Genomic DNA, 23,478 nt, shown 5'->3' on the forward strand with positions numbered 1-23,478 from the left:
AAGAAAACGGGCAGAACTCTGAAAGCAGTCTATAGAAAAAGAGAACTCGACCACTGGGAGAAAGGCAGATGGCTGCGCAGTTGTGCTTCTTTGAACGCTACTGGCCTGACTGAAGACAGAGCTGCATTCCAGCATGGTTGTAGCCCAAGTTGGCATCAGAAGCTACCTTCCGGTCACCCTGCAGATCGGGAAATACGTACTGTTGAAGTCTGGCGGTAATTTGAGGGCTTCCACAGTATCATTTTAGAAAGGATCACTATTCTTAGCTGTGCAGATTGCTCTAAATTACACTGGGCACTTCACGTTCTTGAGAAACCAGCTGCCATTCAGGAAATCAGAGAATACTACAGCTGGAGGCACCTCAGGAATCGCCATGTCCTTGTCTTACAAAGGACGAAACTGACACCCTGACCTGAATAGTGAATTCACAGTAGAATATTAACACTACAGCAGAGGCTGGCCCCCGCAGTCCAGATCATTTATTGGTATGTTAATGACTAAGTGAAATGTTGCAAACAACTTCGAGGTGCATCAATAGAGCATTGGTTAAATAAATAATGGTACGTCCATACGACAAGATGTATGGGTGGAAATATTTTAACATGGACCATTGAGAAAGAATGAGGTCGATGGACTTTTATTGCTGTGGAAGGATGTCCATGACATATTGATGAGGAAAAGAAGCAATTTGCAAATAACATGCATGTGTCTCTGTATGTGTGTCTACATATAGGTATGTGTATGTATAGAAGTGGTTATCTCCAGGTGATAGGATTCCAGATTATTTTTACCATCTTCTTTAGAGATTTTGTGCAGTGTTTAGCCTTTTTTTCTTTTTTCCTTTCTGTGAGTGTGGATTTGTTGTAATAAAAAGTCATATTAATTTTTTTTTTTTTTTGAGACGGAGTCTCGCTCTGTCACCCAGGCTGGACTGCAGTGGTGCCATCTCGGCTCACTGCAAGCTCCGCCTCCCAGGTTCACACCATTCTCCTGCCTCAGGCTCCCGAGTAGGTGCGACTACAGGCGCCTGCCACCATGCCCGGCCAATTTTTTTTTTGTATTTTTAGTAGAGATGGGGTTTCACCATGTTAGCCAGGATGGTCTCAATCTCCTGACCTCGTGATCCTCCCACTTCAGCCTCCCAAAGTGCTGGGATTACAGGCGTGAGCCACCACACCTGGCCTATATTAATTTTTAAACATGTTAATTGCTCATTTAAAATAGGTTTCAAAAAAATTATCAAGGAAATACATGTTTATGGCACAAAACTTGGAAAACTATTTTAAAAACTAGAAAGAAAAAAGAATCCCATCCAAATCTACCATCCAGAGCATCGTGGGCAGCCCTAGGTTTGTTTGCTGTATATCTTGCTGGGATTTTGTAAGAAGAATCACTTCTAAAAACTGCATGAAATTCTCTTAGATCTATATACCGGAATTTACCAGATGGGTTTCCTAGATGTTAAACATCTCATTCTAGTTTTTCCTTATATAGTAGAGGACATCTTTGTGCGTATATGTTTGTCCACACTGTTTTCTTGGCGGTTTCTAGATGTGGGTCTCCTGGTCAAAAGCACAGGCACTGTTAAAGCCCTCAGTATGCATTTTCCACTTGCTTTTAAAAGCTGTCTCTCAATTTACATTCCAACCTGAAGCGCAAGAGAGTGCCTATTTGACCCCAATCTCATGGACGTGGTGACTGTCTTTTAAAAATACTAATTAATGAATCATCTTTGAGCACGCCTGGCAAGCTGGAGTCTGGTGCAGCGCTCTGGGGTGCTACGGCCATCATATCATATTGGCTTCCTGACCTTGGCATCCCTTCCAACTGACTCCAACAAAGATCCCAGGGACATGAGGGACAGAGGCCCCAAGTATCGTAACTTACAGGTTGAAGGCAGTTCTCCCTAAACCCAAATGGTATTTGTATGTGTGTGGTGGGGGGATTTAAGTAATTTTAAAGTTTACCTAAAGGATAAGCTGGAGACAATTACTGAGAATTTTTTGAAAAATGGGAGTGATGAAACAGAGTTTGCCCTTCCAGATAATAAGATTTAAGTATTTTATAAAAATAGAATGAGAAGGTAATATAGGCCAAAGTTTATCTGATTTAAGAATGAGGGAAAGACTTACCAGACATAGAACATAAAGGAGCTACGGAAGAAAAATAGAAATAGCATTTTAAATTCTATTTTAAATTAAAAAAAAAGCATGAGCAAAATTTTAAGCTATTTATTTGCTAAGAACACATATTTGCAACATATAGAAAAAATGATTACTATCCCTTGTATATATTCCTTCATTTAACATTTCTTAAGTGCTTATAATGGTTGATGCACTGTTATAAATGCTGGGAATTCAAAAAATATATTAAACACTTTTATATTTCCATAAGAAAAAGATTGAACCTAATGAAAAAATAGATTAAAATGGAAGCAGTTTACAAAAGGAAAGATAGAAATTGCCAATAAGCATATGAAAAAAAATGCTAGCTCCGTAATAATCATGAGCATGTCAATTAGTTCAACAATGAGACATGATTATTCACTCTAAAAGTTAAAAAATTTTAGAACAGTTGAACTGAATTTTGACCAGTTGAAGGGTAAATTGGTTAAAATGTTTTGGACACAATTTGATAACAGTTGTTTAAGATTATTAATATGATATATAATTTGATCTAGAAATTCTAGCTCTAGGACTCTATCCTAAGCATCGAATAGAGATGTGGCCAAATTTTATGACCAAAAATGCTTATCACAGTATTACTACACACACATACACAAACACACACAAATAGACTCGACCAAGAGCTTTAACATTTGAGTAATAGTTTAATAAATTAAGGCACACTTATACAATGGAATAGTACGTAGATATTCAAAACTTTTTTCTAAGAATATTTAATGCCTGTTACTAGTTAAAAATATGATATGAAATGATATAAATTTTAAAATATATGTGTTCAAAAACATATCTTTTATACATGTTTTTATAATGCAATGTTATATAAAATGTTTTATAATGCAATGCTCATACACATATATACATATAAAGGACTGAACCCATGTAAAAAATGTCTAGAAGGATGCAGAGCAGATTGTTAACTTTGGGTAGGAGGCTCTTATTTCAATTTTTAATTTTAAATTATTAATATTTTGTTTTTAAAATTTTGCTATGAGGGAGTACTGCTTTTGTAAATAAGGAGATATTTTAGGAAGTTAACATGAGATAAAAAATATGATTAATATTAAATACACACAAGCACCTAGCAAAACACATAGGAGAAAATAGCATTATGATGAATAGGAACTACGTTTTTATTCTTATTTGTATTTTCTAAATCTTCTACAACAAATAAATGTAGCTTTTATAGCTGGCAAGTAAACCACAACTATCATTATAACATGCGTAACATATTGAGATGACCCTCCTGTTCGTTTTTCCAGGCTCAGGGTGGCCCAAAATTCAGGAAACATAGGATACACTTATTTTAAAACATTATATTTGTTATACCTCCAAATTCTGGGCTCAATATGTTTTTCTTTAACTGCCAGACACTTTTTCAGTCGTAGTACCTCTACATTTGAAGCAATGGGTCCAACTGTTAACCTGAACAAAGTACAATAAATAATCACTATTTGACCCTTGTTTCCAGAATTTCTGGATACTCTGAAATGGGTTTGTTGCACTGGAAGTTGCAGAAAAACATATTGCACCTAGTATTCAAAAATGTCCTGTGCTGTTTATCTAAACATGGTCCAAACATTTTGGAAAATAGTTTGGCAGTTTCTTAGGCAATTAAACATACACCTACCATACAACACGATAATTGCATCCTCCTAGGTATTTGCCCAAGAGAAGTGAAAGCATATGTTGCTACACAGCTTGTACACAAAAGCTCACACCAGCACTGCTCGTTAACAGCCCCAAACTGGAAACCACCCCGACGTCCACTAATGGAGAAAGAGACAAATGGTGATGTACGTACATCTACATGTATATCCACATTTCTCTGCAATACGAAAGGAGCAAACCACTGCTAACACAGTGTGGACTCCCAGACCATGACCGTGAGGGAAGAAGGCGGAAACGAGTGCACAGCGTGCAATTTCATTTTTATTGTATTCTGGAAATGACAACGGTAAGCTATAGGGACAGTGTCGGTGACAGTGGTTGTGTGGGGTTGGGGCAGGGAGTGTGCTCACATGGGGCGGGAGGCACTTAATGGGGTGAGGAGAGGTTCTATATCTTAATTTAGGTCGTTGCATGGGTATTCGTCAAAACTCATCCAACTGTCCACTTAAAATGGGTGTATTTTATTGTACGTAAATTATCTCTCATCAAAGTTGATTTTTTTTTTTTTAAGTGAGCTTGTTCCATGCAGGGCCAGCTACAGAATTACATATTAAGATGGTGGCAGCAGAGTGTTAAACCAAGCTTGGGGCCCTGCACATGAAGCTGGCCCTGATACTGTTTCCTGACTTTTCCGATACCAGGGGTGTGTGTGTGTGTGTGTGTGTGTGAGAGAGAGAGAGAGAGAGAGAGAGTACTTTACATAAATGGGATCTTACTATCAATGCCGTTTTTAAATTTTTTTTAATTCAATAATAATGTGCTGGGGTCACCTCTCCAAGCCAATAAATTGAGCTCTGCGTCATTCTCTGCAGAGCATCCCGCTGTGGGTGTGTCTAACCGACGAACCCATCTCCCTTTGATAGCCTTTGAGGATGTTTTCCATTTCTCACACTCAGCATCACTCAGCCTCATGCAGTGCAGGGTTCTCTCTGTACAGCAGCCGTTTCTGAGCCCTCTGGCAGCAGCCTGGGCCCCTCCTCCCCATGCGCGGTCTCCGGGTGCTGCTCAGAGGTTGTTTGCCTTGAGCATTTCCCTTCCCGCCTTCTCTTTGTCTTGAGCTTTAAATAGAATGGTTAGAGCTCTAGAGTGATCGACTTTCTTAGCTCAGAGGCTGCTGCCACCACACCCCATCCAGGGCCCCTGGAGCCTGAGCCCTGGCACCTGAATTATGTATGGCCTGTCACTCCAGAGGCCTGGAAGCAGTTGCAGGAGGCACAGCCAGGGCTCCTTAGGGGCCAAGAGTCCATGTCCCCAGCATTGTCATCCAACATTCCCTGCATTCCCCTCAGCCCTGCCATCCTCTGTGAAGGGTTCTGAGCCTTGGGATTTCCAGAATCTGCCACAAGACAGCTTTAGATCCCCATGGGCGAGGGGCACTTCTCTGTTTCAAAAGAGCCTCAACCTGTATTTTCACCGTATACAGCTTCACGTTGACTTCCCATGTCCAGAACTATTTTTGGGCTGCTGGCTCTTAGGGTCTGCCCAGGCGAACTGATCGGTGCTGTCAGGGGACTTGGGGTCGCCCTCTGCTGGCCACGTGTCAGGCCACTCAGTGTTTATAGCCATCAGGGCTGTTTGAAGTGGGAGAGGGACAGTGGCCTCTAGCTTCAGTGGCCTTGGGAAAGTCTGCTGCCCCGTCCCCTTCCACTTTTGCTAAATAATGTGATCTGTGTCTTAGGTGGGCCTTATGGAGAAAACTTAACAGTCCAAAATGTCAAGGTCTTGTTTCTTTTTCTTTTTCAAAAAAATTTTTATTTTGTTTTATTTTTGAGACAGAGTCTTACCCTGTTGCCAAAGCTGGAGTGCAGTGGCAGGATCTCAGCTCACTGCAACCTCTGCCTCCCAGGTTCAAGCGATTCTCCTGCCTCAGCCTCTTGAGTAGCTGGAACTACAGTCACCCACCACCACGCTGGGCTAACTTTTATATTTTTGGTAGAGACAGGGTTTCACCATGTTGGCCAGGCTGATCTTGAACTCCTGGCCTCAAGTGACCCACCCGCCTCAGCCTCCCAAAGTGCTGGGATTACAGACATGAGCCACTGGGCCCAGCCAAGGTCTTGTTCCTTTTCTTCCACAACAGGAGGCACTTCCCTCAGTTTAGAAGGAATTTAGTCTGTCCTGCCAGGGCATCTGACCTGGGCTCCCCACAGCACCGGCAAATAAATCCTCAGTGAAGAGTGCACTGAGGAAGGGGAGAGGCTCCGGTGGGAGGGGGCTCTCGTGGGAGCAGTGGCAGCTTCTGTTTTATCTTCTCTGGATGGGCAGACCTCTTGGTCTGGTGGCCTCTGTGATCGGTGTAGCAATCACCATGAGAAAGGATCCTCCAGCCCCATCTGGATTGAAGGTCCCACTGTAATTGATCATCGATCTGCCAGGGAGAGGATATTACATGATCAAAGATAAACAAAATCAGCCCTCATTAAAGGTGGTAAACACAGATTCTATTCAGCGATAGCTTCTATAGTAGGGAAGAGGCTCTAGTGTAAGCTGAGCTCAACGTTGATTTGTGCAGAGGTAACTGGGTGATTTGTTTTTCCTTTTGGTTTTTGAGACAGGGTCTTGCTCTCTCACCCAGGCTGGAGTGCAGTGGTGCAGTCACAGCTTACTGCAGCATCAACCTCCTAGGGCCAAACAGTCCTCTTGCCTCAGCCTCCCAAGTAGCTGGGACCGTAGGTGCACACCACCACACCTAGCTAATTAAAAAAAAATTGTAGAGATGGAAGTCTCCCTGTGTTGCCAGGCTGGTCTTGAACTCCTGAGCTCAAGGGATCCTCCTGCCTTGGCCTCCCAAAGTGTCCGGATTATAGGTGTGAGCCACCGCACCTGTCTTGGGTGCCCTCTGACTGGGTTCCCTTGGTGCCCTCTGTTTTTAAGGGAGAATGAGGGAGTAGAGAGGAGTGAACTGGGGCTCAAACAATCAGAGAAGTGAAAAATTACGCGTCAGCATGATGAGGCCAGCTGTGTAGACTAAACTGGCCTTTATCAAAGTTAGGCTCCTGCCCTCCCTCAGAGGCTGGGACAGGCCCTATCCTCGCTGATGATATCATTTCGAAGAAATGGTTCTCAAGTCTTGAGAAAGACACTTCTGGGCTTTAGGAGGCACACATAGGACCCAAATGGAGAGAGAAAGGGTTTACAACTGGAAGTTTTTAAATAAATGTCCATCCTCACGTGTTGGCTGGAATAAATGGTGAATTCTTTCGGCAGCCCTGAGCTTTTCCACACAGGAGTCCAAAGCGGCGGTGGGTTGTCTCAGGGGTGTGGCCTGAGGCTGCCAGAAGCTTTGCTAGAGCTTGGTTGAGTGTCGTAGGGCAGGGTTTGGATGGAGTTGTTCTTGCAGAGAGCTTTTGCAATTTCCAACACAGAGTATCTGTCTTTCTTCAGCTCTGTTCTAGGCTGGTGATCTTCAGATAGAAAAGGGTATGGGTAGTCTTAAGGGGAGTCTTAAGGGGAGTGGATTTCCAAGTCAGCTTCCTCCTGGACTTCCTTCCTCCTCACCAATGCGTCCCATCAGTTTGTCTTTCCCAGCTGCCTTTCTTAATTGCTGTTCTGCTTGACTTAAAATGATGCAGACCTAACCCATCCTGGATCCTAGTGGGTAAAAAAACTTCTGGGCACCAATAAAGTGACAGTTTGAGGTGTCGGCATTGGAACCAAGACAGGTAATAAATCGTTTTGCAGGTCAGATGGCTTTTAATATTTATCTTTAACATCATTTTATTATTTTCATTATTTTTATGTATTTATTTATTTTGAGACAGAAACTTGGTCTGTTGCCCAGGCTGGAGTGCAGTGACACAATCTCGGCTCACTGCAACCTCCGCCTCCCGGGTTCAAGCGATTCTTCTGCCTCAGCCTCCCAAGTAGCTGGGATTACAGGCACACATCACCACGCCCAGCTAATTTTTATATTTTTAGTAGAGACAGTGTTTCACCATGTTGGCCAGCTGGTCTCGAACTCCTGACCTCAGGTAATCCACCCACCTCGGCCTTCCAAAGTGCTTGAATTACATACGTGAGCCACCCCACCTGGCCTTCAACATCATTTTAAAAAGTAAAAAATAATTTGACTCTAGATTACATTGTGACATTTTTGGACTCCAACTTGGACAGAGATGGAAAAATTCACTATAACAAATTCCTTCTAGTTCCATGGACTCAGTGGTCATATCTATAAAAATGAAAACAGGATGCTAATTCCTGTCTTGTTCTAGAAACAAATAATATCCATCTCTGGGTATGTTAACTAAGTGAGAGGGAAAAACCTAAACACCCATTCGGATACCTTTCCAAAAATATTTAGCTTTCTCTGGCTAATCATCATTTATATTGATATAATAAATAGCATCAAAATTTCTAGTGACCATATTATTTTGCTTTGTGTGTGAATAATAATCATAATGACAACATAATCTAGAGGAAAATTTTGTCAGAGCCTTATGATCCCAGGAAATGATAAAGTTTTAGCATTTTAATTTATATACATTTTGTTTCAAAGAATCAAAGGGCATCGGGCACGGTGGCTCATGCCTGTAATCCCAGCACTTTGGAAGGCTGAGGCAGGCGGATCACCTGAGGTCAGGAGTTCAAGACCAGCCTGACCAACATGGTGAAACCCCGTCTCTACTAAAAATACAAAAAAAGTAGCCAGACGTGGTGGTGTGCGCCTGTAATCCCAGCTACTCTGGAGGCTGAGGCAGGAGAATCGCGTGAACCTGGGAGGCGGAGTTTGCAGTGAGCCGAGATTGCACCGTTGCACTCCAGCCTGGTAGACAGAGCAAGACTGTCTCAAAAAAAAGAATCAAAGGATGATTACTGTAGGACTTCAAAGCATGAAAACATATTAGGATAAGAATATGTGAGGCCGGGTGCGATGGCTCACACCTGTAATCCCAGCACATTGGGAGGCCGAGGTGGGTGGATCACCTGAGGTCAGGAGTTCGAGATCAGCCTGACCAACATGGAGAAACCCTGTCTCTACTAATAATAAAAAATTAGTCGGGTGTGGTGGTGCATGCCTGTAATCCTAAGTACTCGGGAGGCTGAGGCAGGAGAACTGCTTGAACCCGGGAGGCAGAGGTTGTGGTGAGCCAAGACTGTGCTGTTGCACTCCAGCCTGGGCAACAAGAGAGAAACTCTTTCTCAAAAAAAAAAAAAAAAAAGAAAGAAAAAGAAAAAGAAAAAAAGATTATGTGGAAAGGGTGGAATAAGAATCCAAGGAGAAAAAGGGATAGTGTAATGGCACTAGCTGCTCAAGAAAGGCGTACTCATATATTTTTAAAATGGATGATGGTGGGTATCAACATTGTATTCCACTAGGTTTATTTAAAAGGATGACATAAGTTTTAAAATGTCAGTTTTGAAAGTATGACATTGGATATGATATATGAATCACATCCTGCTTCGTCCAAATTAATGCAAACCATTTTAGAAAACAGCTTTGAAATGTGTGAGAGCCTGCAGTGCAGCTTTCTTGAAATCATTCCACTAGACCAGAGGTAAGCTAACTATGGCCCTTGAGCCAGAGCTGGCCCGATGCCTGGTTTTGTCCTGCCCACGAGGCAAGTGTGGCTTTCACATGTTTAAATGGTTGGATAAAAGGAAAGAGAATAATATTTTGTGACACATACAAATTATATGAAATGCAAATCTTAGCATCCATGGGTAGTTTGATGGGAACCCAGCCGCATTCATTCCTTTTTGTGCTGTCTCTGGCTGCTTTTAAGAGAGTTAATAGCAGAATTGAGCAGTTGCGACAGAGACTGTGTGGCCAGCGAATCCTGACATATTTATTATCTGACCATTTACTGGAAGAGTTTGCCACCCACTGCCCTAGACCACAGACTCAGAAGAGGCTCCTTGCGGCTTCTGCTCTGCTCCCGACTGTGGATTAATTAGAAAAAAAATGTGCTGTTTGGACTAAGTGATCTCTGAGTTTTCTGAAAATTTAAGTCTGGGAAAGCAATTTGTACTTGGGTATTAACGGCTGATACTTCCCAGGAGTGCCTGCCTTTAAAAATGAGCCCTGAGAAGACAACTCCTTTTAACGCAAAGGGGTGAGGTGCTAACGGCAGGATTTCGTGCACCTGCTTGGGTTGTCAGTGGTGATTTCGAATGGGCTTTTCTCAGCATCGGTTGATGGCAGTGTTTGTGATGAACAGACAAAGGTTTGTACGGACCAATCTGTCCATTTACAGATATCCACCAACGTCCCTAGAGGCCAATTCTGGCCCATTCCAAGCCCACAAACTTCCCAGACCCCACAGAAGCCTCAGGGAAGGCCAGGCACAGAAGAACTGGAAGCAGCGCTGTGCTCAGCCAGGCTCACCCGGTGCCAAGCTTGGGGCAGGATCGGGCCAGCGCGTTGGCCTTTCACGCCCTCCGTCCTTGTCTATGAGAAGCTCATCTCGGCCGGGCGCGGAGGCTCATGCCTGTAATCCCAGTACTTTGGGAGGTCGAAACGGGCGGATCACCTGAGGTAGGGAATACGAGACCAGCCTGACCAACATGGAGAAACCCCATCTCTAGCCGGGCGTGGTGGTGCATGCCGTAATCCCAGCTACTAGGGAGGCTGAGGCAGGAGAATCGCTTGAACCCGGGAGGCGGAGGTTGCGGTGAGCCGAGATCGCACCACTACACTCCAGCCTGGGTGACACAGCGAGACCTTGTGTAGGCCTTGTAGGGTGCAGTGGGCAGTGCCAGGTGAGTTACAGGCCAACCAGGGACAGGCCACACCTGCAGGCCCTGGCACTCCAGATGCCTGGGAGGACACTGTGCAGCACCCCCAACCCACTCCAATGGGCTGTGCAGTGTGGTCTTTGCCAGGGGGAGAGCTGGGCATTCAAGGTCTCCCCCAGCATAGTCGGCCAGGATACTAGCTGGGCTCTGCCTCCTCAAGGGCTAAGTATCCCTGAGCTGGCTTTTGGGGAGGGAGAGGCCATGAGCAGTGGAGTAGGGGTGACTAACTCAGTACCAACAGGATCCCAAACCCATCTGGGAGGGCAGCCTCTCCTGGCTCCAGTCCAGCTGATTATAGCTTACTGTTAAGATTTCAGGTCCAGGGTGACCAGAATCTCCAATTTTTCAAAAGAAATCAAAAATCTGGAATTCTATATGAAATCTCCTGAGTTTCAAATGTTCGCAATTCATTCCAAAGGAAATTCTAAAACACTGAGCTGGCCTCAAAAAGCACATCCGTAGGTTAAATTGGGTCCCCAGGCTGCCTGTCTGAGACCTAAACTTTGAGCTCAAGAGGTGGGACTCGTGTCTCAGCTCTGGCACTGGCCGTGTGGCCTGTGGGCTTATGGCTGAAGCCCTGTGAGCATCAGTTTCCTCCTCTCCAAAGGAGGATCCTGTACTTTGCAGGCATATGCTGAGGCTCACCTCTGCCTCCAGCGAGAGGATCGTAGGTGGGTGCATGGAACAGGCCTCACTAATGTTGCTCTTTTCCTGGCTTGGAAACTTGGCAGTGATTTCTGATGACAAGAGAGGTCAAGTTGGGGCCTGTTACCTGGGGGACTCGAGGCTCTGCCCACCGAGGCATTTCTCAGTTGTTCTGGAAGGTAGGGCTAGATTACGTGGGTAATGGGCCAATTGGCGACCTCATTTAGCTCTTGTAGGCTCTGCCAAAGGGCCACCTTGCAGTCCCACCACCCACCCAAGGAAGCCTCTCAGACTGGAGGCGCGCTGTGTCCTATTGATCGAGACCCTGGGGAGGGGGTGGCTGGCGAGATGGCGCCGATAAACTTATCACATGACACTCAAGGCTGCCTTCCGGTTTTCGTGTGGGTGTCTTCCTCTTAGAGAAAAATCGGTTGTCCTTGAATTGATGTATGAGAGGGATCCATTCTCTCCTCCCTCCTCTGGGGGCCAAGGGCAGTGTGAGAACATCCCCAGAGAAAAGCCTGCAGCCGCTGGTGCCCAGCCCAGCCTAGGCCCGGGGGACCACAGTGTGTAGTGGCAGAGCCCAGGCCTCCGACTCCTCGGATCTGGGTGTGAGTTCTGGTTCTGCTGCTAGCCGTTTGTTGCCTAAGCTATGGGGATAATAACAGTAACGACCACAGACGGTTGCTAGGATTCAGTGCAATGATGTATGGAAAATGCCTGGCACAGTGCAAGTGTGTGGAAGGGGAGGAAGAGGCGCCTTTGGAGTAGGAACGGAATAAATGTTTGCAAATTGAATGAAAACAGAAACGAGAGAAGGAGTAACATTCGTTCTAAACAGATCATACAGAAATGGTTTCTTTCTGCCTTTGGAATAACATATTATGATTCCCACTGCCGTGCCCCAAAGGCTTGCTTTCTAATTATGTCTCGTCTTTTCATCTTACTTAATTAAAAAGCGACGTACCAAGGGAGTTTGGGGTTCAGAGCTGTCACTCACAGCTCAGGCAGGGTTTTACACTGGAGAGTGGGGTCTCCCACCTCCACAGGCAAGGCCTGGGCTCCTACGGCCTAGACTCACTGACTGGAGAAGGACAACCCAGGGTCATGTCTGGGACCTTCAGAAAACCTGTGTCTGACTCAGGGCGTGATGCCTGGGTGGGGGTGGGGTAGAGGGAGCTGATGCTGGGGGCAGAGGGCCCGAGAGGGGCAAGGCTGAGCTCTTTCAGTGTTCAGACTGGGGCAGAAATGAGGGATGACAGTGACATTCACTTACAACTTTGTTGTTGTTGTTATTGAGACAGGGTCTTGCTGTGTCACCCACGCTGGAGTGCAGTGGTATGAACGTGGCTCACTGCAGCCTCGACCTCCCGGGCTCAAGTGATCCTCCCAGCTCAGACCCCTAAGCAGCTGGGATTACAGGCATGTGCCACCATGCCAGGCTAGGTTTTACAGATTTGTTGTAGAGATGGAGTCTCTTGCTTTGTTGCCCAGGCTGGTCTCAAACTCCTGGGTTCAAGTGATGCTCCTGCCTTAGCCTCCCAAAGTGCTGGGATTACTAGCATGAGCCACCATGCCCAGCCCATTTACAACTTTTTAAAACCTTTTTGGGACACAGATGTGCTGGTTGCAGCATAACCTATTTATAGAAACATACGTCAAAGGAACAGCAAGCCTACTTCTTAAACAAAGAGAGACAATTAACTGGAGACCCTCCTATGCTGTGTAAAAGCTGTGGAATCAATTTCTTGAAGGGCGCCTACGCCTGCTGGACCTGACGCGAAGCCAATCAGGGCCTCTTCATGTCATCCTTCCCCGCAACAGGGGAAAATCATGCGACAGGGTGGCAAAGCAGACAGTTTCAGGGATTTTCCCAAGAGTTTCCCAGAGTGAGTGGGCCAGATGTTTCTACTTTGCCCTAACAGTATTAGATTAATGAGGTCTAATCCTCTCGCTGGAATTGGCCCTTTATGTCTCCATGTTCCATTCATCTTTGTAGAGTAACACTTTACCAGGTGTCAAAATAACTGCACAAGCAAAGGCATCTAGGAGGGTGGGTGCAGGCAGTGGTAGCCCCAGCACTCATTCACCTGCAGACGTGGGTGGTTCAGATTCCGCATAGATGGGGACATTTAGGGGAGTTTATGTCTGAGGAACAAAACTGCAAGGGGTCTGAAAGGCACTGATGCAAAAATAGAGACCTGCTACTCGCCTTCCTCAAGCATTTATTAAGCATGTATTATGTGCCAGGCCCTCTTCTGGGTGCTGGGGATACATCAGTGACCACAGCAAGCACACATCCCTGCTTGCGCAGCGCTGGCATTCCAGTCTGCCTCTCCTTCCTTGTGGTTCTCTGTGGGGGATGTACATGACTTGTCATTCCATTGCATTCAGTGTTCAACAAATATTTGTTGGCACTGGGATCCACCAGGCAACTAGCGCCACGTCTTACCCACCTTTGCACCCCTAGAGATGAGCAGAGTGTCTACCCATGTAGAAACTCATAAAATATTAAGTCTATTGTTTTAAAGACTTCTGCTGGATGTTAGGTTGCAGGAGTAGGGGCAGAAAGAACAAAACCAAGCCCGGGCCTTGCCTTTGATCAGCTTGTAATCTTGGGGAGAAAACAGGAAACGTAAGATAGAAAAATGACATATGGAATTAAACAATTAAGGAAATGGTTGGCAAGTAATGGGAGTCAGTTTCTCACTCTTGGAGTGAGAGGTTATGGATCAACAAGAAAAATCTAGAATGATCCATGTGTAATGGTTTAGATTTGGTGGCATTAGTATGAGCTCATTTTACCTTTTTTTTTTTTTTTTTTTTTTTGAGACAGGATCTTACTCTGTTGCCCAGGCTAGCATGCAGTAGTGTGATCATAGCTCACTGTGACCTCAAACTCTTGGGCTCCAGTGATCATCCCACTTTGGTTCCCAAGCACCTAGAACTACAGGTGTGTGCCACCATGCCCAGTTAATTTATTTATTATTCTGTAGAGACAGGGGTCTTGCTATGTTGCCCAGGCTGGTCTCGAACTCCTGGGCTCAAGTGATCCTCCTCTCTTGGCCTCTCAAAGTGTTGGGATTACAGGTATGAGCCACCATGCCTGGCCCATCGTAACCATTTTTAAGTATACTATTCAGTGGTATTAAATACATACATAATGTTGCACAACCATCACCACCCTCCATCTCCAGAACTCTTCTCATCTGGTAAAACTGAAACTGTATTCATTAAACACGAACACCCTAAGCCTTGCTCTTCAGCCCCTTGCAACCACCCTTCTACTTTCTGTCTCTATGAATTTAATTATTGTAAGCACCTCCTATAAGTGGAGCCATATAGTATTTGTCTTTTTGGGACTGGCTTATTTCACCTTGCACGATGTCTTCAAGGTTCATCCACATTGTAGCATGTGTCAGAATTTCCTTTCTTTTTAAAGCCTGGAGCATCTTGTAGTGCCAGAAAATCAAGACATGATCAATGGAACCCACAATGATAGGGGTCTGTGAAACTGTCACAGGAGCCTGCGGAACGAACTCCCAATGGCCAAACCTGGAATAGCTTGAGTCACAAAGTAGTACTGGACTCTAATCCAAAGTAAATATCTGTGAGCCCATACTGATATAAATAGAAGATAGAATAAATAAAGGAAAGTAGGCTGGGTGCAGTGGCTCACGCCTGTAATCCCAGCACTTTGGGAGGCCGAGGCAGGTGGATCATTTGAGGCCAGGAGTTCAAGACCAGCCTGGCCAATGTGGTGAAACCCCGTCTGTACTAAAAATACAAAAATTAGCTGGGCATGGTGGCGTGGGCCTGTAGTCCCAGCTACTAGGGAAGCTGAGGCAGGAGAATCACTTGGACCCAGGAGGAGGAGGTTGCAGTGAGCTGAGATGGTGCCACTGCACTCCAGCCTGGGTGACAGAGTAAATAAATAAATGAATGAAAGTAGACAAATATGAAGAAAACTTGCAAATAATTTATGTAGCTGCTCTGCCCTTAAAGAGGTTGGGCATAATTCCTCATTTCTTTCTTTTTTGCTTTCTCCCTCCTCCCCAACCCCCCATTCCTTAAGTGTGTGAGCTGTGCATAGTGACCTCCTTCCAGAGGGGACAGTGTGGAAAAGAGTATCTGCACAGTGGAGAAAGCTGACCAACACAGCCTCAGCCAGGCCATCAGGGCCGATGTCCACAGTGACAAGTCATGTTGATGGCAGGTCCCTTGAAATGCTGTGATGAGAACAGCACTTGACTTCTGCAGTCTTTCTCCGTCAAACCTGGCACCCAGATCTAAGCATGAGAAAAACAGACAAATTGCAGTGGAGGATCATTTTACAAAACACCTGAGCAAACACTTCTCAAAACTGTCGTGGTTATCAAAAACAGAGTCTGAGAAACTGTCACAACCAAAAGGAGCTTAGGGAGACATGATGATTAAATGGGATATGGTATGTTGGGTTGGATCCTGGAAACAAAAAGGATATTAGATAAAAACTAAAGCAATCTGGGCTGGCTGGGCACAGTGGCTCATGCCTGTAATCCCAACACTTTGGGAGGCTGAGGTGGGAGGGCTGCTAGAGCCCAGGAGTTCAAGACCAGCCTGGGCAACATAGGAAGACCCCATCTCTACAAAACATAAAAAATTAGCTGGGTGTAGTGGTGCGTGCCTGTAGTCCCACTACTTGGGAGGCTGAGGTGGGAGGAGTTCTTGAACCTGGGAAGTAGGGGCTGCAGTGAGCTATGATTGTGCCACTGCACTCCAGCCTGGGGATCAGAGCGAGACTTTGTCTCTTAAACAAAACAAAACAAAACAACCAACCAACCAGCCGGGTGCGGTGGCTCATGCCTGTAATCCCAGCACTTTGGGAGGCCGAGGCAGCAGATCACCTGAGGTTAGGAGTTCGAGACCAGCCTGGCCAACGTGGTGAAACCCCATCTCTACTAAAAATACAAAAATTAGCCAGGCATGGTGGTGCATGCCTGTAATCCCAGCTACTTGGGAGGCTGAGGCAGGAGAATTGCTTGAAGCTGGGAAGCGGAGGTTGCGGTGAGCCGAGATTATGCCACTGCACTCCAGCCTGGGCGACAAGAGTGAAACTCCATCTCAAACAAACAAACAAACAAAAAACAATAACAACAACCACCAACCAACCAAACCAAACCAAGCCAAACAAAAACCCTGAAGCAATCCAAATAATGTGTGGACTTCAGTGAATAATCATGTATCAATATGGGTTCATTAATTGTGATGAATTTACCATGCTAATGTAAGATGTTAACAATAGGAGAAACTGAGTATGGGGTGTACAAAATGACTCAGCAATTTTTCTGTAAGTCTAAAATGGTTCTAAAATAAAAAGTTAATTAAGAAAATGAAATATGCCCTAAAGAAAGATCGAGAGAAAGGCGCCTTGGAGGTCAGAAGGAAGCAGAATGGGAAGCGGGTAGCAGGAAGAATCAGAACAAACACTAAATGGATGCGGGCATTAGGCTGCCCCGTGAAAGGCTGTGGGCCCGGTTCCTGCCACCTCACTTCTCGCACACTGATGATGTTCTTTTGTCTTTGCCAGTTCTGAGCCAGTACTGCTGGGTGTCTGCTCCTGGGGTACCTGCTGGCCCTGAATCACCCCTCTGGATTCCTGGGACTCCAGGAACTCTGGGATCCAGAGAAGCGAGCTCTTCCATCCCAGGACCCATGACTGCCCACGCTGTTGAGCTTCCTGAGGGCAGGGACCGTGTTTTCTCTCTCAGAGCCAGGGCTGCATGTTGGAACTGGCCCTGACAGTGTCTGTTAAACTTTCACGAAATGAATGTTCCTGAACTTGAAGTCATAGGACAGGACTCTGAAGATCACCAAATCACACAGTGAGAAAATGATGCCCTTTTCAGCTCTGCACCAGTCCTTCTCATGACAACAAGGAGAGTGTCTCGGGTTGGTTCGAGAATGTCTTTAACCCCTCTCATCCTTGCCTGTCTTGACACAGAACCAAGAACAGGCGGGTCCTAGACTCAGACTCTAGTGGACGAATGTGTCCAGCAAAAGTAACAACATTACTTTATTTTAGAATTATCTTCAACGTATACCAAGTGATACTGGTTTTCCATTTATAATGGCAATGTAGCTTCCCTTAAGTTTGTTTTAAATTTTAATTCAATTTCAGACATACAGAAAAGTTGAGAGCATAATAGAATTCCTGGATACCTTTCACCCAGATTTCCTTAGTGTTAATATTTTCTCCCTCTCTCTCTCTGTTTCTCCCCCCTACCTTCCCCACCAACCTACCTACCTACCTACACACACACACACACACACACTTTTTTCTGAAGTATTTAAAAGCATGCTGTTCTTTCACTGCCTGTCCTGGTAAAGTTCTTTATGGCAAAAGAAAACCCCAGGCCACGCCTTGCATTCAGTCGGGATCCCTCTTTTTTTTTTTCTTTTTTGCGACAGAGTTTCATTCTTGTCATCCAGGCTGGAGCACAATGACGTGGTCTCGGCTCACTGCAACCTCCGCCTCCCGGGTTCAAGCGATTCTCGTTTCTCAGCCTCCCGAAGTGCTGGGATTACAGGCGCCCGCCACCACGCCCGGCTAATTTTTGTATTTTTATAGAGATGGGGTTTCACCATGTTGGCCAGGCTGGTCTTGAACTCCTGACCTCAGGTGATCCACCTGCCTTGGCCTCCCAAAGTGCTGGGATTACAAGCGTGAGCCACTGCACCCGGCCTCTTTTACCTCTAAATCTGTCAGTACTCCAGTGTGTATTTCCTAAAAGCAAGACTATTTTGTTACATAAGTATAGTACACTTTTCAAAATAAGGGAACTAATACTGATATAACCCTGTAATCACTAGACCTCCTTCCTGTTTCACTGCCCGTCCCCATAATGTCCTTTATGGCAAAAGAAAACGTCACGTCATGCCTTGCCTTCACTCGGGATGCCTCTTTGACTCTTTTCATCTGAAACAGTTCTTGAGTCTTTGTATTCTATGACATTGGCATTTTTGAAAAGTACCTGCCAGATATTTTTTAAGATGTCTAAAGATTCCTTTTTAAATAAATTTAAGCTTTAAATAAGTCATTCCACTTAAAGAAAAACTATCAAGTGACCCAGAGAACAAATGGTCTACAGATAAAGCAAAAACTGTGAAGATGTACATGGATTACAGTTTTGAGAAATGTTGCCTTAAATCAACTTCCTTCTGCCCCTGGGGCTTCATCCCACTGGGATGGTAAGGCCTTGGGTCACTGAGTTAAGAACAGTCAATAAAGTGGTGACACAAAGCTGTCCCAGCCTGTGTGCAGGGAGCTCACTCTCGGGGGCAGAGTCAGGGTTCTGGGCTCTCTACCAGATACTAGTGAGGGGCTGGGAGGAAAGCGTGCTTTTGGGTGGGTGCAAAGTGCATGCAAATCTCAAACGTGTCTCAGTGAAAGAGCAGGCAGGCCGGGCACAGTGACTCATGCCTGTAATCCCAGCACTATGGGAGGCTGAGGTGGGAGGATCGCTTGTGCCCAGGCGTTTGAGAGTAGCCTGGGCAACATGGTGAGACCTCGTGTCAAAAGAAAGAAAAAGAGAGAGAGAGAGAAAGAGAGAGAGGAGAGGAAGGAAGGAAGGAGAAAGAGAAAAAGAAAGAGAGAAAGAGAGAGAGACAAAGGAAGAAAAGAAAGAATGGAAAGAAAGAAAGAAAGAATCAGCCAGGAGTGGTGGCATGTGCCTATAGTCCCAGTACTTAGGAGGCTGGGGTAGGAGGATTGATTGAGCTTGGGAGGTCAAGGCTGCAGTGAGCTATGATCATATCACTGCACTCCAGTCTGGGCAACAGAGCAAGACCCTGGCTCAGAAAAAAAAAGAAAAAGAAAGAAAGAACAAGCCATAAAATCAGGAAAGGAGAAGAGAGCTTGACAAAGCAGTAGGAAGACTTGAGTATGGGCAGAAGAGGTGAGTTTCCTGGAACAGGAAGGGAGGGAGGGGATCTTGGGGTTTTTACTGGGCAGAGCTCCAGGGTTAATGCTACTGCCATCACCCATGTACTTTAGAGGGGTCCCCACAGCCGGAGGGGCTTTGACATTATTAGCAGGAGGACTTGGCTACTTCCAGCCCTACACTATCTATCCCCAGGGTAGGTGGCCTGGGGACAGAAGGCCGCCGTGGGTGGCCTTGCCTGGCCCTGGGCCACAGACGGGCTCTCTTACAGGATGGGTTGTTCTTGGCAGAGGGTGAGCGTGGGCATGAGCTGAGGGGGTCCTGCAGGGACAGACATGTGTCTGGGGCTGTGCATCTCTAGCATGTACCGAGTCTCTCCTGCTGCACACAGAATGCACCCACCTACTCTTCAGGTTGCCAAGAAGGCGGGAGGGATGCAGGTGAGGGCAGCAAACGCAGAGCAGACTGCAGGAAGTCACGGCACAGGCCACAGAAGGGGGAAAAGAGAGTGACTATCGGAGTGATGCGATGAAGGGTATTGCTGTGTCTTGGCTATGCAGAAAAGTTGAGGGGGACTACTGACCCCAGTTATTTTAGTATCTCATCCTCAGATAAGAAACAGCCTTCACGTGCCTTGAAACCAGGGCAGAGAGTGAGGCCTGGAGGGAGGGACGGTCACCCCAGCCGGGAGGCCATTGGAAGGAAGCGGAGCCCCATGGACCCTGTGCTGGTGTTTCTAGGGAGAGCTGTGTGTGTGACCTGGAGGCCACGGAGGGGAATGTGTCTGTGAGTGTCTGGATGAGGATCATTTTATCTCCCCACTGTGTGGAAGAACGGAGAGGAGGCAGCGAGTGTGGGCCTGGTCGGGCTCAGCGTAAGGAGGGGAGGCAGGAGACCCCGCAGGTAGAGGGACTCTTTGTGAGCAGGGGGTTTGAAGGAAAATGAATCTCAGCCAGAGTCCATGGCTCTGGGGACCACTCCCTCCCCTCCCCGTCCTCCTGCACTTGGTGGGTGGCTGGGCAGGTGGGAGGAGCTGGGGGAAGGGAGCCAGGGAGGGGGCACCTGCCCTCAGCCAGGATAGGGCCCAGGTCCTCTGCGGAGAGGGTGGGGGATCCTTCCCCAAGACAGAACGTGTCATGGTCTCCTGGCCTCCCACCCACCCTCTCCCGCTCCAGCCTATCACCTTTCCATCTTCTCTCCTCTCCTCTTTCCATCTTCTCTCCTCTCCTCTTTCCATCTTCTCTCCTCTCCTCCCTCCTGCTTGCCCCGTGGTAGCTGCACTGACTGGCTGTGAACCTGGCTCCCCTGGCCCTAGCTGGGTGACCTTGAACTAGTCCCATGACTTTTCTGGGCTTCACTTTTCTCACGGGGAAGGCAACGGACATTAGGAGACCTTAAGGCTCTGGGAGGTTTTGAGAGTTAAGTGAGGCTACAATGTAAGGGGTCCAGCAAGTGCGGGGTTCGGGGCCAGGGAAGACAAAGGCTTTGTCTGGCTGCTCCTGCCTTCCACTGTCTGCTCAGACACACCGCTCCCTCCCTCTGTCTTCCTCTTTTCCTCTCTGTCTCATGACTCTCTCTCCCCACCCCCCGCCCCCCTCCTTTGTCTCCCTTTGTTGCTATTTCGGTCCTTCCTCGATGATGTTGGTGAGAGGTGAGCCTCTTTTCATGTCAGGATGCCAGAACTCTGTCAAACTGGTAAACAGCTGAAGGATGTGGTGGGAGATGAACTTTCCACTGAAGCTTCTTTCAACCCATCCCTTCCCTGGGGCTCCCCTGCACCTCCCCGCTCTGGAGACTCCATCCCATCCTCACGAAGCGAGGATGGGGGGCCAGGGACGGCGGCCAAGAGAGGTCCACACCAGGTGGCCACACGGGCTCCAGCCGCTCTGTCCGTTCACCAGAACCGTCAAGAGGGTCTTTGAGAGGGGCGGAAGTGGAAATCGCAGATGGGGCGATAGGGAGGGGTGGGGGATGGACAGGTGTACGTCGGAGGTGAGGTTTCCAGGGGACGAGGTTAGGGACCAGCAGGTGATGCCCTGCCAAGGAAGGAAAGCCCGTACCTGTGCTCCCTGGGAGCAGCCTCGGAGCCTCGCAGCCACATCCATGTGGGCCCTGGTGGGATAATCCTGCCAGAGCGTGCTCCTGACCTGGTCCCCTTGGGCTCTCTCAGATGTCTGGGGGATGCCAATTAATTGTGGGGCCTGAAGAAGAGTGTGTGGCTCCAGCCTGGCATTGGGAGGCACAGAAGTGAGCCTTTGGTGTGGATTGTACCTTCACATGGAAAGGAGGAGGGCAGGGGCAATGGCAGCCAGGGCCCGGCCACACCATGTCCAGCTGATAGCCCTGGGAAAAACTCTGAACATTCTTGAGCCTGTTTCCTCAGTCATAAGATGGGGATGATGCTGGTTCTTCATGGGGCTGTTGAGAGCATAAATGAGTCAGTACCTGCAGTGTGCTCAGAACAGTGCCCGACACACAGGTTCTGAGTGTGCCCTCAGGAATCGAAGCTATCATTAATGTCACCGTCATATTGTCATCATGGCTGGAGGCCGCTGTGTTGGAAAATCATCTCCCGTGTCTGTGATCACTCTCCAAGTCCTGAATCCTTCTCCAACTCGTTCCCTCTTCTCCATCTCCCAATGCTGACCACCCCCCAGCTGACCTCCCTTCCTCCAGGCACCAGCCCCATCGAACCTCCCTCCACTTCATAGCGGCAACCTTTCTAGAGCATCCGTCTCATCGGATCACTTCCCTGCCTTAGAAACTGCTCGCAACTCCCAGCACTTCTAAGACAATGACAAGGGTCAAGTTACACAAGACCCTTGGAGATGCTCCCCATGGTCTTTCCCACCTGTGCACCCCCTTTTCCCCTGGCCTTCAGGCGGCATGCACCATACTTGCACATGTTGCTACTGTGAACATCCTTCACTCTTCCATCCATCAAACTCCTACACATCCTTCAATGGCCGACTTGATTGTTCCCTCTTTTGTCATGCTTTTCCCAGTAAACCCTGGCAGAGTTAGTGGCTTCTTCCTCTCTGTCCACACAGCCTCTGTAGCGGTGTGGTGGAGCCCTACATGAGGCAAAAGTTATCTGCTTGGACAGCATGTGGGAGAAACTCAAATATGGGTAGCATCACTCTTCCCTTAGGAACGTTCTCTGGGATACCAGAGAAGTAAAAAGAAGCAAGGAGCCCAAGAAGGTGCCTGGACGTCATTTCTATATAAGAAGGGGTAGGCAGCAAGAGGGGTTCACATCTGCTTCTTTCTACATCAGAGACACAATTGTGTTCACCTGGGGTGGGCCGGGTGGGGAGGAAGGTGCAGGGTGGAGGGGGCAAGGTTTTAATGGTATGAATTCATGTTGTTGGAGTTTTAATAATGTTAAGGTATTTCCCATTTTAAAAAAAGAAAGGGCCGGGCCTGGTGGCTCATGCCTGTAATCCCAGCACTTTGGGAGGCTAAGGCAGGACAACCATTGAGGTCAGGAGTTCAAGACCAGCCTGGCCAACATGAAGAAACCCCATCTCCACTAACAATACAAAAATTAGCCGGGCATGGTGATGTGTGCCTGTAATCCCAGCTACTTGGGAGGCTGAGGCAGGAGAATTGCTTGAACCTGGGAGGCGGAGGTTGCAGTGAGATGAGACTCTGCCACTGCACTCCAGCCTGGGTGACAGAGCAAGACTCCATCCCCCCCCAAAAAAAAAAAGAAAAGAAAAGAGAGAGAAAGAGAAGGAAGGGAGGAAGGAAAGAAGAAGGAAGGAAGGGATGGAGGGAGGGAGGGTAGGGAAGGAGGGAGGGAGATAAGGAGGGAAGGAGGGAGAAAGAGAGGGAGGAGGGCAGACAGGGAGGGAGGGAGTGAGGGAAAGGAAAGAACACTCTCTTAGGAAGACGCCTGTATGTGAGTCTGCCCTGCTCTGGCTCCAAACCAGGTGTTTTCCCTGCAGCATTAGAGCAGCTTGTTGAAATGGTGGGCTTTGTTTCAGGCCCACCATGTATGAAAAATGAATCCCCAACAGCTAAAATCTCACCCAGCATGGCAAGGTACCCACAGGATGAACGGCTTCCAGGATCTGAGGGAACGGAGGCTCCACAGCTCCTGTCTGTCTCCTCCTGGGTGTTTGTTCAACCAAGGGAAATAGTGGACTGGGTTGCCCCTTGCCTTTCTTTTTGCTGCTGAGCACACACTTAAGTTCATGTGCGTTAAACACGCTTATCATGAGCCCTCGCTGTGCGGCGTGGTGTTTTCACACTGAGGCTTTGGAGTGAGGTGGAAAAGTTGTGCTACCTGCCAAGCTGTGTGGCTTCTGGCTAGT

The 23,478-nt window shown here is 47.2% G+C and overlaps 1 long non-coding RNA gene across 1 annotated transcript; it reads left to right on the forward strand.

Annotated features, from left to right (window-relative positions):
- The first annotated feature begins 3,867 nt into the window (after positions 1–3,867).
- LOC134740235 (uncharacterized) lies at positions 3,868–18,312 on the forward strand. The gene is made up of 2 exons (XR_010127542.1): positions 3,868–4,140; positions 16,807–18,312. It is a non-coding gene; the product is annotated as an uncharacterized LOC134740235 (long non-coding RNA).
- The last annotated feature ends 5,166 nt before the right edge of the window (positions 18,313–23,478 follow it).

The sequence above is a fragment of the Pongo pygmaeus genome, chromosome 9 (assembly GCF_028885625.2).
Source record: "Pongo pygmaeus isolate AG05252 chromosome 9, NHGRI_mPonPyg2-v2.0_pri, whole genome shotgun sequence".
NCBI lineage: Eukaryota > Metazoa > Chordata > Mammalia > Primates > Hominidae > Pongo > Pongo pygmaeus.